Source organism: Crocodylus porosus, unplaced genomic scaffold, assembly GCF_001723895.1.
Source record: "Crocodylus porosus isolate Cpor-Errol unplaced genomic scaffold, CroPor_comp1, whole genome shotgun sequence".
Classification (NCBI taxonomy): Eukaryota; Metazoa; Chordata; order Crocodylia; family Crocodylidae; genus Crocodylus; species Crocodylus porosus.
This window is the reverse complement of record NW_017728906.1, coordinates 195,131,849-195,147,319: the sequence shown is the minus strand read 5'-3', so window position 1 is coordinate 195,147,319 and position 15,471 is coordinate 195,131,849. Positions and strand designations below refer to the sequence as shown.

Below are 15,471 nucleotides of genomic sequence, written 5' to 3'. Positions count from 1 at the left end.
GGCCTGACCAGTGCCGCATAGAGGGGGAGGATCACCTCCCTGGACCTGCTCAAGATGCATCTGGGATGCATGACAAGGTGTGGTTGGCCTTCCTGACCACCTCCCCACGCTGCCCGCCCGTGTTCATCTTGGCATCGATGATGACTCCAAGATCCTTTTCTGCCTCTGCACTGATGAGAAGGGAGTTGTGCCTGTATTTCCCGAATCAAAGGTAAATGTCTGTTTACTTCTGTTTCAATTTAATCTGTTCAGTTTAGACTAACCTGAAAAGACTGAATCAATTCAACCCTGGGATTTTTTTACTGTTTGTACTTAGCCCAAAAAGCTAGCCCTAGCCCGCAATATTCTATCTGGGCCAAGACCAAGGTGCTTGCTTCTTACTGCCATGTGCTTCCTTGCTTTCTCTTAACAGATCTCTGGTTTTGACTCTCCCCTCCTGGTTCCAGTCCTGACTCCTGGCATATCCTGACTCTGGCTGTGGCTTCTGATTCCTGACTCCTAGGAACCCAGCTCCTGGACTTTGTCTGTCAAGTGACCAGCCCCAAGTGCCAATGCCTTGGCTCCTACAATATTCCCAGTTCCAGCTCTCACCATTATGAACCACTCATATTTAGAGAAGTCACTTTACCTGTCTGCAGGAAAGCTTCCCAGTCTGGAAAAGAGAAATGTTCAAACAGCACCCTAACTGCGGTGCTTCCAGGCATCTTTAAATTACATAAAATATTTAGATTTTTATCCTGAATTTTGCTATAGAATCCAAGGTAGTAGCTATTTTAATTCCTTATTTTCAAATTCAATTTTCCTTTTCTGCTTAAAATGTGATTTTAAGAATTCTTAAAGAATTCTTCCACTTACAATAAAAGCAATGCTTTTATAACATATAACCAGAGTTAGAGAAACTACCATTTATACAAAAAATGTCCCCATCATTTTCCCAAACTTGCATTAATTCTTCTTGTGGCCTCTCTTGGCATTTTGTTCTGTCACAGCCTGTTCTGAAACTCCTTCGGTAGTCTGCCTGCCTCTTAACTGAGTAAGTTAGAAGCAAAACCATGATGCTGCCTAAGAGAGGAGGATTTACCCATTTTTCAATACTATTTCTGGAATGAAGTACATTTACAGAGGGTAACAATAATATGACTCATGTAAACTGAAACACAATGGCAGTGTCTCAGGTGAAATCGCAGAGGCTTAAAAATGTTCTACTGTATATAATGGTCCCTTATTCTCAACAGGGAATTAAATGCATCCCTCTGGCCTGAGGTGACTGTAGACATTAGTATGCTATTTCAGATGAATGTGTATACATTATGTACATGTATACCCATATATTGCACACTATAAATAACAGCTATTGAAACAAAATTATGGTTGCAAAGTCAAAACTGCCAAAATAAGGTCGCCTCTACTCTGCATGTGTGTAGTATATCATCATCGCTCCTGCAGATGTCACAATTATTTACGTGGCCTTGAAACTTTATCTACCACATACCGGAATAGAGCAGTCTCCCTCAACCTCACCTGTGAAACCAATGTCTACAACCTTTGCAAATAAAAGCACTTTAACATCCCTCTATTTCCTGTGCCTCATGTATCCAATGTGCTCTTACTTGGTGCATGCGAGATGCCCTTCTGTAATGGAGAGTCTCTTTTTTGCCATACAATTATGCTGGCAAGCTTTCTCAGAGCTGGAGACAACCTAAATCAGCTGAAGATAACTAAAATATCTTGCTCTGAAGACAGAAAAGTCAATTGCATGGCTGTTGAAATTGTTTCCCTCTTCTTGGACTTTTCTCCTACTTTTCCTGTCAATTCATTTAAATGTGCATTTAATAGACATGTCCTAAGTTAGTCTGAGAAGATGCACGACACGCTCAAAGATAAATTCCGCATAGACGGTCTGCCAAGTTGCAGAATGCAATTATCTGAACATCTCTGATCTGTGAAATCAGTTTATCCCAAACTGCACATCAGTATATAAACAAATAGGAAAGTGTGTCTCTTCCAGGGGACAGAGAAAGGAACAGGAGGATTTGACACTCATGAGAAACAACACTGCTTCCTGACTACAAAAGACTTTCTTAGAAAAAATGTGCAGCTTACATATTGTACAGAAGTTATATGGTAGATATCCTCACAAGCCCTTGTTCTGTGGAAAGACCTGCCAAAACTGTATGCACTCTCTTTTAAGTCAGATTCTCCACCTGAACATTTATTCATTTACAAGTCTTCAAAAAGATGCATTAATATATTCCAATGACAAAGCACACATCATGTTATTTCCTCCTCTGGTTGATCAAATATACTGTCTTGGGTTTCTATTTTCTGGCTCTTCCAGGCAAGGGCACTCTTTAATTTTGCTTACTAGCAAGTACCAGTGAATAACAACAGTGGTTCTAGAGTTAAGGTTACCAGAGCTGTACTCTAAAACTATTTTTTCAGCCCAATAATTTATTTTCATTTTATTTTCTTGTAAAATTTCTCTTGTTTAGTCTCACCCTAAAGATGATTTTTCATTTTGGGATGTTTGGGATGGGACCTTACAGCTATTTGAGAAATGGAACCATGAACAACGGATGCATTTCTCTTCCCTGTATATGAATGTACCCAACAGACCAAGGCACCTAAACCCAGAGAGGTAAAGTTTAAGACAAGGGAACTGGACTTGATGGCCCAGAAGGCCCCTCACAGTCCTCTATTTCCTATTAGCCGATCAAGTTGTATCTGTGCACGTTGGTTTAGTTAGGGATGATAATTTTCTGTGACTTTCTATGATACTGCCTTGAGCAGAGCGATGAACCAGATGATCTTGCAGGGTTCCTTCCAGCCCTACCTTCATATAATCTTATCAACACCAAATTCAGCACTGTAGATTCTACTATGATGGTCAGACACTTATATCCTTTTGAAAGTTAGTCCTTAACATCCTCCTGGCTCAATCCCCCCTCCCTGATAAAATGGACATACACTACAACTTTATTCATTCTAATACTGACATGAATCTTCATTAAAGATTGCAGAACATTTTGAGGCTCTTCCCCAAGTTGAATTACTATATATCCACACACATACACCCACACAGGTATGCATGCCTTATGTATAATACATATGTAATACAGAGTAATGAAATGTTTGGAATCATTTTTAAGCAGCAAGAAAAGAGGAAATATTCACAAAGGAATCCCCTTTCTAGATGAACAAACATACTAATGAGACATTACGGAAATCACTGTTGGCTTTACAGACTCTTATGATTGATATGAGTGGCCTGGGTGATGGCATTCAAAACCAGATTTCAGCATTTGAAGATTATATTAAAATGGGAATGTGAAACAAAGCAGCCAGAGACCAAGGGGAGTAAGATTATTTAATTACTTGGGTTAATAAATAAGGCAATTATGGAGTTCAGTGAAAGAAAGACAGAAGAAGCTTCAAACAAAGAATGAAAAGAAAGTAAATGTCTCAAATGGAACATGCAGCAGCCGATTGACCAGAAAAAAGGATTTGGGAATTATTAGAGAGAAATCCCTAAAGCTGCAGCTCAGTGAAAACTGCAGTAGAAAAGGCAAATATGATGTGGGCTCTATTTTGGGACCACAACAGAAATCAAAAGAGATAGTGGTTCTGCGACAATAACAATGCAATACAAGGTTCCAGATAAACCCAAGCTTTAGTGCTGTATTTAATACCAGCCACCACAACATACAAAGAAATGAGAGAAATGTTTTTGAAGGAATATAATATAAGAGCAGTTAAAATACCTGGCATAAAGTTGTGACAACATGGGCACGTCTACACAAGACATTTACTGTGGAGTAGACTCCTTATCTCTGTAGTAAACCTCTTGCAGCTATACATGTGGCCTATTAGGCCACAGGAAACTAATAAGCCTCGCAGCAGGATAATACTTGTAAATACAAGTGCTGCATTTACAAGTATTGTAAACACAGTACTTGTACAGTAAAAGCTCTGTTATCCGGCATCCCCCGGGAACAGGGAATACCGGATAACAAAATATGCCAGTTAATTGAGTGGCCTGAACAGGTGTTCTTGCCTGTTCAGCATGCCGCTTCTCCTGTTGTGTCCAGGGCATCACTGACCCTCCTCCAGGACAGGGAGGCAGGCCCCATGCAGCCTGCTATGCCCAGGGCCATGGGGGCTGGGCCATGGAGGCTCAGCAAAACTGGAAGTGCCACAGTGGGCACTTCTGGTTTTACTTTATCTTACAGCCAGCATGCCAGTTAATAGAGCATGCCGGCTTCTAAGGTGCCTGTTAATGGAGCTTTTGCTGTATTAACTACTGCATGTGTAGATAATGATGCAGCTGGCTGGGGCCTGAGGGTGCTTCAGTGCGGAGGTTGCCTGCTGGCTAGCTCCGCACTGGAGTACTCTTGTGCCCCAGCTAACCCTTCTGCAGAACATTGAGCCTGACTGGAGTAGCCCCAGGTTGGCAGGCTGACCCCTGGGTCTCCTGCCAGCTGGGACTGTTTCTACTTGACTCAACATGCTGCAGGCCCAGGCGCATGTGAAAATGGCACACCCGGAAGCAATAAACTCCAGTACAATATATGCCGGAGTTTATTGCTGTGTGCTAATAGCACATACAGATGTAGCTTTCCCTCCTCCTCTTCTGTGGTGAGGAGAAAAATTTTGCCATAAAACACTGATGAAGGAAATTAAGCCATGCCTAGTAACTTCTTTACACTTTCAGAAAAAAGACATAAAAACCACTAGGAGGGAGGTGAGGCATGAGTAGGACATAGGAGGACTTTTAGGAAAGTGGCATGGCTGATTTAAGTAGAACATATGAACTGAAGAGTTTTCTGGCTGAAATTGTAATGAAAGAGGAGCAAGACCTCTGCTGATTTAGTTGGGCCAATAGCCTGCTAAAGGTGGGAGTTTTCTTTTGCATTCGATGGTGCACAGATCTAACAACAATATTTTTCTGCATCCTCACATGCTTACCCTGCTGAAATTTCAATCCTTGTGAACTCAACACAATTTATAAGAATAAATTGGAGACTGGATAGGCACCCCTCCCACCCTCAGTGCTCCTTCCTGCCCATGGCAGGGGGTCGGACTAGATGATCTGTCTAGGTCTCTTCCGACTTGTTGATTGTATGATTGGCATGGAAGAGGGGTTTTTTTATTATTACAATTTTTAGGCCCATCTCTTGTAAACTTGTCAAAATCATTTATTTATTTCAAACCTGGGCCAAATCAAGGACTGAGGACAGCCAGAGCAGGAGACTTTGTCTGTAAGAAGACTGTGGGGCTCAGTGCAGAGGCATGATTCCTTCACTGTCATTCTCAATACTGGATATTGAGCAAATGTCTATACTTGTTTTTGTGCCACACAGGCAGTGGGAAAGATAGAAATTGTTCTACTAAAAGCTTTTGCTGGGAAGGATGGCTTCAGGGCTAAAATATACTTCTGCTTGCATGAGAGGCCTAATCCAAAGCCTAATGAACATCTTAGAAGTTAATCTGCCAACATCTGGAGAAGGAAAGGTTGACCATGAGCAGCCAGCATGGAAACAAATCGTGCCAAATAAACTTGATCTCCTTCTCCAACAAGATAACTCATTGAACTATGAAACTATTGGGTGGGTGAAGGGAATGTTGGGGATACAGTGTATCTGGACTTCAGCTTTTTACAGTAACATATTCCATAGTTTTAATAGACATTAGGGCTACAAAGGATCTTTGAAGATCAGCGAGTCTAGCCCCCTGCCCCAGGGGCAGGAAGTCAGCTGGGGTCAAAGGATCCCAGCAAGATAAATGTCCAAAAATGTGACCTTCTCATAAACATATTGGAGAAATGTTAGTGAGACAGAACTACTACAAGGTGGTTGGACACCTGGTTCAATAGCCACAAGCAAATGATAATTATAAATGGATCCATATCAGAATGACAGGAGGTTTCAGGTGGAGACCCACAGGGATCTCTCCTGGGTCCTAGTGGTTATTTTTGATGTGTTTATTAATTATTTGGATCATGATTAGAGAGCATCCTGTGCAAGCCTGCAAACAACACGAAACGGGGAAGGATTGAATGATGATAAATGCAAGGTGTTATACCCTGGGAAGAATAGGGGCATTAGGTAGAAGAGACAAAAGGTGCATCTTTACCCGGTACTAGTTAAGCCTCTTTTAGAGTACTGTCTGCAGTTTTGTATTTCACATTTAAAAGAGGACATCCAACAAGTTAAGAGAGTGCCCAGAGGCAGTTGACAAAAATGATGAAGGGTTTGCGAGGCAAGCCACACAAGGAGAGGGTGAAGAAAACAGGCATATTCAGCGTGTGGGAGAAGTGTTTAAGAGGAGACATGATAGCAATCTTCAAATACCACAAAGACTGTTATAAAGAGAAGGGAGAATGCCTTTTCTCTCTTGCTGCCAAGAACAGGCTATAGACCAATGGCCTGAAGTTGCAGCAAAGTAAGTTGTGGCATCTCCATGGTTGGAGGTGTTTAAAAAGAAGTTGGATATAAATTGATACTCCCCATGCTTCTGAGCTTTGCTGGTTGCCACAAAGGGGCAGGAAAGATGTTTTCCCCCTACCATTGCTACATCTGTTAGAGCTTTCTTTTTTCTCCTCACTTTCCTCAGAAGCATTAAATGTTGGTTGCAGTTAAACCTGGGAATTTGGACTGGGATGTGCCAGTGTTCCTGCTGGGATTAAAACCTGGAAGTTCCTGATGAGAGGGTCTTGCCCAAGGTCAGGCTGATTGCCATATTTGGGGTCAGGAAGGAATTTTACCCCAGGGTCAGGTTGATAGGTACTGCATTTCACCTTCCTCTGCATTGGAGGCTCGGCTCTCTTCCTTGCAGGTTTTGAGTGCATTTTGACAACCCTAGCAGCAGCATAACACTGATCACTGTTGCCCCCCCTGATTTACCTGTGGCAGGTTAGGTTGTGTGACAGGGTTGATTGTGTAAGTTTTACTAAGAGGTTAGATAAGGATTTGTATGGGATGGTTTGGATAGTGATGATCCTGCCTCAGGCAAAGGGTTGGATTAGACGACCTCCAGAAGTTCCTTCCAGCCCTATTTTCTATGATTCTATGAATCATTTTTGATTGGTGTAATGGCCATTGAATGGGCCTAAAATAAATGCAAAGTATGGTCTTCTCTAGCGCTTACTGCCAATTACTGGAAGCTGATCCAAGTCTCCAAAGACACCACTGTACCGAGTTCTGGAGTGCCAATATACTCATTTGATCTGTGGGGTAATAATCCAGGTAGGTGGTGAGTCAAAATCATAGCTTGGAGTTGCAAGTATTACACCAAGCTTGTGTGCTCAGTGGGCATAGCAGACAGCCATCTAGACAAAGAAATGGTACACCAGAAAATAAGGCTTCTCAAGCATTTCTTTTCCCCATTTACCACACACACCCAGGGCAGTGTTTTATCCTTAGTTTACAGTGATGTTCATGTATAATTAAAGCATGGAAAGCACTAAATTATCTAACAAAGGGTTTGGTGAAAGCAAATCACGTACAAGATATTTGAATTGTATGCTTCTGAAATGAGATGAGACATAGATTTGAGTTTTACTTTAGACCCAATCGCTCCTTTGAAATTTGTCCAGGCCACTAAATCATTTTTATCCAGTTGCATGGCAGAGGTTTTTTATAAAAAGTCAAGATTGGATGAAAATCCCATCTTCAACTCAACACATACAATTAGTTTCAAGTAGACTGTATATATCATCTAATGTCTATTGTAGTTCTATATTTCAGTTTTTAAGGTATTGTACCTCAAAAAGATAGATGAATGGCACCTCAGCCCCCTCTGCCCTGTATTAGTAATAAAAAAGATCATTAATTTCCTGTCATCATATTTTTCCCTGCCTTCTACTATGAAGAAAAAAAGAAAAAACAAAAAACCCCTTTCTGACTTCTGTGTACTATTACAGAGAAACAAACATAAAGCAGAGACCCATCATTTCCTTTGTAAGTCATATTAAACTTTTAATATGCTCTGCCATGAGAGGAAGCATTTATGAAGAAACATTAATAACTGCAAAGTGACTGGTTAGTAAATAATCTAGAAGATAACAAGGTGATAGAAAACAGCCAACACGGATGTCAAGAACAACTTATGTCAAACTAATCTAATGTTTGTCTACAGCACAACAACAGACTTTGTGTATAGGGGAGAAACAGTAGAAGATATGTCTGGAATTTAGTCAGGCTTTTGACCCTGTTTCACATGACATCTTCTTAAGCAAATAAGAGGATGTCACAATCAACTTAAAAAAATGGAACTATGGTCTAAAGGAAATCACTGTAAAGCGGGTCCATAACCAAGTGAAAAACTACATTCAAGCCATAGTTATCAATAGCTCACTTTCAGACAGGATAAATGTCTCAAGTGGGCTTCTTCAGGACCCTGCATTTGGAACTATTCAATATTTCCATTAATGGCCTCGATGAAAGACTGGAAGAATACTTGTTGCATTTGTAGATAATATCAAACTGGAAGGGATTGGGAACACTTTGGAAGAAAGGACTAAAATGCAAGAACTTCTTGACAAATTGGAGAAATGGTCTGAAATAAACAGGATGAAATTCAATACAGACAAATGCAAAGTACTACACCTGGTACAAATAAGCAGCTGCACCAATACAACATGGAGAATGACTGATTACTCAGGAGTTCCACAGAGAAGGATGTAGGTTTTATAGTAAACCACCAAGTAAATACGGGTCAACAATTACATGCGGTTGCAACAGAAGTCAACGTGGCCGTGTCTACAAGATGCTGACTGCATAGCAGCTCATCACTATTGTACTATAGCTCATTACTACTTGCAGTAGTGTCATGTGGGAGGAAGTGCAGTGCAATGCTACTGCACAGTAGTAATGAGCTCCTGAGCAGTCATTGTCACCTAAAAGCTGATTGGTGACGCTACTGCGCAGTCTGGTTATTGTGCTGTCATTTAGTACTTGCTCATACAAATTGTTGAGTTATATTTACTCTGTGGGTTACTATAGTGCTTACATAAGTACTAAATAACTATGCAGTAATGACTCCAGAGTCAGTGGCTCCGACATTTCTTCACCATCAAGAAACAGTTTAAAGAAAAAATAAAATAAACATTTTCTGTCAGACGAAAGCCAAGAATTTGCATTTTGGCAAAGGAATCTCATAATACCAAGTCTGCAGGAGAAGAAATGTGAAAGAAAGTAAGGATTCTGTCAATGTTATAATGCTTACCTTATGAAACAGGGAATGGAAAAAAACAAAAAAAAACTAAGCAGGGAGCCAGTTTCAGTGGCCAATATAACTACCTGCTTTTCTCAAGTTTTTCCTCGTTTTTCAATTAGGGGTGGATTCTGCCCTCAGAGAAAATATTAGGAAAAATTCTGTCTTTGGGAGCATTGGATACTAAACCACATTGTGGCAAGGAATTTAACCCTCACCTTATCCACCATGAGTGGCCAGCCAGTTTTGGTGGGATTCATAGGTGCTTAAGGTGACATGTCCCCACTGCTCAGTATCTGTTCAAGCTCCTTAGGATACTGGGCACCTCTAGGGTGCAAACTCCATGCACTCTGAAGTTTAACAGCTGCTATGTTCCCAGCTCTTAAATGGGCTGCACAAAGACCATAAAAAGGAACTTTCTTAAACTTTTCCTACCACCCATGGTGCAAGGGGCAGGTGGATAGAAATTTGCTCTTTGAAAGTTTTTTGAGGCAACGGTAGGGTTGTTATTTACATTAGACATGGCACCATACTGTGTCCTGAACACATAAAACCGTGTGTTTGTTACTATTAATAACCTGTCAGAGTTACAAACTCAGTCTAGGATGTTGGGGGGATGTGGGAACAAACAACAATACCACCAAAACCCTGCAACCAAGCAAAAAACTTCTGCATTGTTTCTGAACTTGTGCATTTGAGTAACAGTTTTAAGGGAGAGAAGAGTTAGAACTGAACTCTCACAGCAACATCTCTGCAGTGCTGGAACCAGCAATAACTACCTTTAGTCACTTGAACATAATAGATATTCAAGGAGCAGCCTTCTTTGAGTGAGAAAGTGCAATATTCACATACACTCTCTTAGTAACAATCCATCATCAATTGACAAAACTGTGAATTATTTTATAGCACGAGTTAGCTCATGCTAATAAAGAAAAATGACTTACTGGATTCTAGGCAATACACATCTCATTCTGATCAGACCACAATGCAGCACAGTTTTTAGATTCATTATATTGGTATCATCTTTCCACAGTTCCATGTTAATGAGGATCTTAATATGTTTGTGTATGGAAATGATTCAGCAATTCTTTTTTTCCCCCTGCACAAAAGTCTATTGAGCTGATAAATGCAAGGATAGAAAGTCATTTTGCTCACAGTCTTAGCTGAGCTAATTAAACAATTTGTTAGAAAAATAAATTTACAACTAGAAACACTAAACTTCATTACATGGAACAGCCCTTTTTTTTTAATCTATCTGCTAGATTAAGGAATCAATCTTAATTGGAAATATAGTAGAGAATTATGGCATTGATTAAATACATTGGCTTGAATTCTGTCCTGGGCCAATGGAGGAGATATAGATCAGCATTCTGTCTTTCCAAGGAGAAGCAAGACTGCATGCTACCCATTAGACGCATGCAAAACAGGCCATATTCATTTGGATTTGGATTCCGCCTGGATCGGGGACAGTGAATCAATTCGTTGATTTGTATTACTGTTCCCAATTTGATTCGGCCGAATCCAAATCTGCAGATTTGACACTGATTTGGAGAATCATCGATTCGGCCATAAACACAGCTTTAAATGTTTTTTCTACATACCTCGAGGTACCAGACATGGCTCCTGAATGCTGCGATGCTGGGGTGGATGGAGTATCCCAGAGGAGCACAGCCCCACCCCCGACCCACAACCCCACGTGCTCAGCAGTGAACCCAGAAGCAGACTGGAAGTTCTTCTGGTCAACTTCCAGGTCCGCTGCCAAGTGCATGGGGGCCCCCCTCATTCCCCCCAGGTTTGGTGATCGGCCACAGGAGGACCCTGGGTGCCCCCCTCCAGACCCAGGAGGCACCTGTTGCTAAGCCGGGGGGACCCCCTGCGCGCTCCCTGGTGGACCCGGCAGCGGACTGGAAGTGCTTCTAGTCCACTTCTGGGTCTGCTGCCGAGCGTGCTGGGGAGCCCCCCGCACTCTTGTGGGCCATTCCATCTGCCCAACTATTGCAGCATTCATGAGCTGCCTGGTACCTTGAGGTATGTTGAAAAAATATTTAAAGCTGTGTCTATGTCCATATTACCAAATCTTTCCGAATCTCTCTTGATTCGGAGGGTTCCTATTAAATTTGGAGAGATTACAGGGCCTTCTGATTTGATTTGGATTCAGAGATTCGGCCACCGAATTGGGCCCAATGTCCAGCTAATTGAATCAGTGACTGAAACTTTGCACAACCCTACTACCCACTCTACCAAAATCCACGGACCACTCTTTTCTTTACAATTTATCATCTCTACTTGTATGAAGAAGCATATTCTTACTGTTGATTCTCAACTTTTAGGCTTAGAGGACCTGTCTTTGGTTTGCTGAGTGACCTGTGTGCCATTCAAGTCTGGTTTATGATGCCTAACAACAGTCACTTTGAAGCCTCATATTTTCACAAGTATCTACTAGTTTCTACTATATTCAATTGCAGTTGCAAGAACTCAGTGTCATAAAAAAATATCTGGAGGGATTTTTTCATCCAAAATACTTTTTGGGGAGAGGGAGACATTCACAAGTCCAAAACATTTTGTAGTAGCACAATATTTGTGTGAACTGACCATCTGGCGGGGGGGAGGGGAATTAAGAAATTCTAAAACAGTTATCATCACAATTCATTATTGGAAAAAAAAAGTTTCTTGTCAGAACTCCTTCAGGTTTACTTAAAAAACTATTTAAAATGCTCCAAATCAAAACAAAATACTTTGAGCAGAAACTTTTTTTTAAGAAAAATTATTTCATTTTTCAGAGGTGACAGCAAGCTGGCAAAAATCAGTTTTTCATATAGCTCTAGATGAGATTTCACTGAAAGGGCACGTAGGGGAAGCCATCTGTACTTCACAATAGCAGTATTTATTACATACAGGGAATCTGAGACTCTTAAGAAATATTTACATGTTTATCTTGCTGGGATCCTTTGACCCCAGCTGACTTCCTGCCCCTGGGGCAGGGGACTGGACTTCATAATCTTCCAAGGTCCCTTCCAGCCCTAATGTCTATGAAATCTATGAACCCAAGAAAGCTCCATAATCTGGAGTGCCATGTCCTGAGATTGTAACTATTAATTGTACTTATAGGCAAATGCAGAGCCTCTTGTAACAGTTAGCGTCTCCAACAGTCAGTCTCAAGAGGGGTAAGTGATGATATAAGGCAAGTGATATAAGACAGGATGAAGTAAGTGGCCATTTTTGAAATGCACTTCATTTTCTTCACCTGAGCAATAAATCATCCCTTTAGAGCTTATTGATACTGGCTAAGTTCCATTTTTTATTTGATAGGTGCCAATAATGCACTTGATCCAGAAATCATTTTAGACCTTTGCATGGAAAATTATTTTTAGAAGTATTGCATTACCGACTCCAAGCCATGGCCTCATTCACCAGACACGCTGTCCTAACACTTAATGATGAGATAGTCACCAAGTGCAAAGTTTACAGTCTAAGTAGAAGACCATAGATAACTTGCGTAATACACGCTCACCTTAGACTACCCTGTTCATTTTGTTCAGTTATTGAATAGTGCAGCAAATTAAAGAGGTTAAAAACAATTTGTTCTGCCTATGGGTTCAATTCTTTCAGGTTCTGATGATTCTGGCACCAACCCAGCGCAGCCTGCCTACGTAGAGTTAAATGGGGCTCTAAATATTTGCTGGTGCTGCACTGACGGTACTCAGGATCAAGCCATGTAAGAGAAAAGAAAATCAAGCAAGGGTTATTGGTTTATGCTAATTCGGGCAAGTGTTGTGATTTTTTTTATTTTCTACACAAGTATCTCAGCTTTTATTTAAATAACCCTCATCTTCTAACCTACAAGCTTGTGAGGCGAGCGGTTTCCTTAAGAGGAGGTGGATTCTCAATGTAGTTGATATGTCTCAGCACCCTCTCATTAGCAATGTCTGGAATATGTCTAGAATAATGGTATTATAACTACATCAGTTACTGCAGATGGCTGAAAGGTCTGCGGCAAGCAGGATAATGGCGAGATCATACCATGGATCATAACCAAAACACCAGTATTATCATAAATCCTACGAAGGAAGCAAAGCATAAGGAACAGGATACTAAGATTGAATTTCTTGGTAAGTTTAAAATTATTCCTGTACCATATCTGACTCATCACTAACATTATTAACAATGGGGTAAATGAGTCGTGTTTCCTAAAGGTGATTTTTAATTTATTTGTAGAAATCATATCATTTGGAAAATAGTCTTTGCAATATTCCTGCCCCTTCACCCCCTCTCCCTCTCACAAAAGACCTGAAGGACCTACAAGAAAGGTGACTTCCTTGCACATGCGATTCAAATGTGAAATGGCTTAATCTGCCTACTGGTAGTGTAAATGCAAACATGAGCATAAATGGAGCTGAAATGTTGCACTCTGTATGACCCCAGCATATTAGTTGCGAAGTCGCTGACCTTTGCATACAGACCTGATTTGGGAGATATTATTTTTGCTCTGGTGCTTAGAGAAGTGTATTCATTTTAACAACTGAAATCTGATATCATACAAAGATACATTTCGCTCTCATCTGTTCTGATGGTGAATGTGCTATAACATCAGTCGTTAGGACAGTGGATCCACAGATCTCAAATTATTCTAGAGATATTAATTAAGCCTCAGACTACCCCCTGTATGTCAGCTTCATAGATTGGGTGCCATTAGAAATTGCACATGTATTGCCCACCATTGTTAAGTTTATGCCTCCTTTTTAATTTAATTTAAAGGAATATAGAAAATAGCAAAGTAAAGAATGTTATTACAGTCCAGTAATGACTTGGCAATTCATGAGGAAAGATTTGTCTCCAACCCTATGCTTTATTTTCCCAGCAGAAAATTACAGACATACTTAAAACTATGCCTAGCCTTAAGCATGTCTTATTGATTTGAAATGCTTGAGTATTTTGCTGAATTGGGGCCTTATTTTCTTGTAATCAAGTGATTCACCTCCTTCTGATGACCCACCTTCCAAATAATGTTGGTAAATTGACAAGCCTGAAAAGCATTCATTTTCTTTATGCTTTCCTGTTTCATTCACACATTGTCATTTGTCTCCATGATAACACAGAGATAAAAAAAATGCTTGCTTGGTTTATACAGTACGTAGCTATGCCTCTCTAATTCTATATGCTTTCCTCTTTATTTACAGTATTCCTATTCATCCTATCACATCAATCACTGCATCTCCCATTTACAGAAAGAGCAGTAACTAGAAAGATGCAAAGGGCGCGCTGGGGGGGTGGTGTGTGGAAAGTCCAACACACAAATTGCCACGTAAAGAATGGCTGGTGTTAAATTTCTCTCTACAGAGACGGACAGATAAAATCTGGCATGTAGGCATCTAAGCTGGGAATGCCTGTTCTAACTTCATTAAACTGTGATTACTGAATTCAGGGGGGAAGATGATGCCTCCTTTAAGGGAACATACAATCCCTAACACAGCTTTTTCCTAAAGGGAAATCAGTATGACAAATAGCTTGAAAGAGAAGTGTGATATTTCTATGGTAATTCTATGTTGCCCTCGACATTCTAACAGCAAATGTAGGTAACAGTAAGGTAGACGATATACAAGTCTGACATTTCAGCATGTTATTAACTACGTGCTGCATATGCCAACACATCCCAAAAACAGACCGTTCCTGCTTCTACGGTTGAAAATTGCCAGCTCTCATTTCCTCAAAGCAGCACAGACTGAGTGCTGCCTTCAAGATGTGTCTTGTATCAGGTGACAAGTCTCCTCTTCCACTATAATATTTCCATTCCCAATTAAAGGCATTGGCTGATCAATCAGTGACTGACGTTTCTCAACCTCACATTCCTACTTGTGGGGGCTGTTTATGTATTTTACATTATACAAGTCAATGGATTTAAAAAAAACCCAAAACTTAACAAACAGAACCCAGGCCTTCCTACTAGGCTACACAGGCTCATTTCTGCTTACTTTGCTTCTTGCCACGTGATTCTCATAATCTTGGCTCCCCCATACCCCAGCTTTAACAGGAGATGTGAAAGGTGATCTTTACCCAGACATTTGTCCTGTTTTCTAGCTACAACACTCCCCTTTGAAGTTGATGATGTTGGTTGGAAGCCATCATCCACTCCCTAGGTGATGCTCTAGGTTGGTTAGTATCTGCATCATCCACTTCCTAGGTGATGCTCTAGGTTGGTTGGTATATGCATCATCCACTCCTTAGGTGATGCTCTAGGTTGGTTGGTATCTGCATCATCCA

At 40.7% G+C, this 15,471-nt stretch overlaps 1 long non-coding RNA gene across 1 annotated transcript in view; it reads right to left on the bottom strand.

Annotated features, from left to right (window-relative positions):
* Window positions 1-15,471, bottom strand: part of LOC109306818 — a 515,505-nt gene that overhangs the window by 292,243 nt on the left and 207,791 nt on the right. The gene's annotated exons all lie outside the window — the stretch shown is intronic.